Source organism: Eptatretus burgeri, chromosome 11, assembly GCF_056783735.1.
Source record: "Eptatretus burgeri isolate ZD-2024b chromosome 11, Ebu_testis_v1, whole genome shotgun sequence".
Lineage (NCBI taxonomy): Eukaryota > Metazoa > Chordata > Myxini > Myxiniformes > Myxinidae > Eptatretus > Eptatretus burgeri.
Genome location: NC_140971.1, coordinates 85,910,480 through 85,912,601, shown reverse-complemented (window position 1 = coordinate 85,912,601; position 2,122 = coordinate 85,910,480). Strand labels below are relative to the sequence as shown.

Genomic DNA, 2,122 nt, shown 5'->3' with positions numbered 1-2,122 from the left:
ATCTTTCCTCACAGGAGACAGAAGTGTAGAAGAGTCTATTGTCTGTGCTCGAGTGATGTAAAGAATGTGAAATGGATAATTTTACACAAACACACTGGTTAAGATTGTGCACCGCCAAACAATCATTCGACACACAGTTGACTTAAAATATTTTCGTGCACAACTTTGCATTAATAATCATAACAATAAAGATTGCCTTCATAGATCGTGTGAAAAGCCAAAGAGACAGATCAGGGGGATTAGCTCAAATGGTAGAGCGCTCGCTTTGCATGCGAGAGGTCGTGGGATCGATGCCCGCATCCTCCATTATTTTATGTTCTCACATCTCATCAGGGAATTCATAGCTCTGAAATGGAATCAAGACAAAAACGTGTGAACATCACAAAATGAATTAAACTCGCGATACCCGTGCACATGCACGGGAAAGCAGTACAACATCGCTGGTGTCAGACGACAGACCATACACGGGGAATGACATAAATACGCATTGTGCAAAATGCAAGTGGTCCGATGGAACGCCAAGACTTCCCAAACATTGTCGGCATGTCCGCGAAGTGCCACAGCAATTTCAGAGGGATCATGTGACGGCGAGCCGAGTTTTTAGTGTTCAAGCTTAGTATTATAATAGAGATACTTCAACGTGTAAACTTTTCGTTTTCCGAATGAAATTCAACGTACATCTTTTGAAAAGCTGTCATCATAGAGTGAAATAATATCTTGCTGGCGACCTCATTTGGAAGAGCAGGGACTCTTAATCTTACGGTCATGGGTTTGATCCCCATGTTGAGCATGAATTAATTTTTGGTTGTTTTTTTTTTCTCTGATGCTTGAGAAATGTTGAGGCTGAAAGCCCCCGCAGAGCCCCGAAGGCCCTGATTTTTTTTTTCTGCTGTGAACAAACTTTGGTACATCATGGGTAAAGAAGGCTGTTGTCAAGTTTCATCAAAATTGTGTGTGTCGTTTTGGAAAAGAGAGCAAATACCTCTTTTGGGGTGGTGCAACAATCCCCCGTCCCCTTCGACCCTTTTAATGAGCGGAGATTTTGATGTGGTCGATTCATTTTGGTACATTATGGGTCATGATGGTTGTGGCCAACTTTCATTAAAAATCGCGTGTTTGGTTCCAGAGATGATGTCTGAAGTGTTCCAGACAGACTGACTGACCGACTGACTGATTTACTCACTCAGCGACGCACAGTGATCAATCGCATAAGCTCACCTGAATATAGTCCAGGTGAGCTGAAAACCCAGGAATTGTCGAGGTACATTTTCACACTCTGGCGGTTGACAAAGGTGTCCCAAGGGACTCACCACAAAGCAGCATGAGGGAGGAATCTCTCTTCTCCCGATCATTTTGGGGATGGAAAGGGTCTCAACGCAAACACCAATTATCTGCTGTTTAACGGCGGTTGCCCACGTCAATGGTGCGAAGCAGAAGCGCTCGGACTCCAACTGAATATTCCAAAAACAATGTTGTCCCCCTGCTTACACATAAACCCATTCAAGGTGATTCTTTCAACCGATTTATCTGCTGCTCCACATGCAAGTGTTCTCTTTGATTTTGCTACTGGCACTCCAATTTTCCTCAACCTGTGCTCCTGCAAATCTCGTGGAGGGCAGTGTGGCCTCCTCAGCAGGATTCCCAACCAATGCCAACTCCATGGTGCGAGTCCTCGGAGTTCTTGAAGGAGGCTTTTGTGCCACGACATTCCTTTTGCGAATCCTCCTGAACCCTCTCTGACTCCCACTGTGGTTGCAGTAACCCGTCAGTACCCAATATATGACACTCATCATTCTCTTTGCACCTTGTCTGTTCTGAAGAGTATTCCATTTCGGGTTCAGGTGGTCGGATAGTGGAATCCATTTCACAACGCACACATCCAAACATGTAACCTCCAACAGGAAGAATCCTGACCCAGCCCTCTGTTATTTGGGTGAGCTCCTCCTTCGCACCATTGAGCCGAGGGAACACATCGACCGTGACAATCGCCGGATTATTCCCAACTTTTGCTGGATGCTACCTGTTGCCGTGTGTTTCCAATATCATCTGCTCCACCCTCATCTTATTCCTTCCCGCCACCCTTTACTGCTTCTCCGCCTTCTTTTTATCCTTTTCGGCTTTT

The 2,122-nt window shown here is 45.3% G+C and overlaps 1 non-coding gene across 1 annotated transcript; it reads left to right on the top strand.

Annotated features, from left to right (window-relative positions):
- Positions 1–233: 233 nt before the first annotated feature.
- On the top strand, positions 234–306 carry TRNAA-UGC (transfer RNA alanine (anticodon UGC)). The gene has a single exon. It is a non-coding gene; the product is annotated as a tRNA-Ala (tRNA).
- Positions 307–2,122: the final 1,816 nt, after the last annotated feature.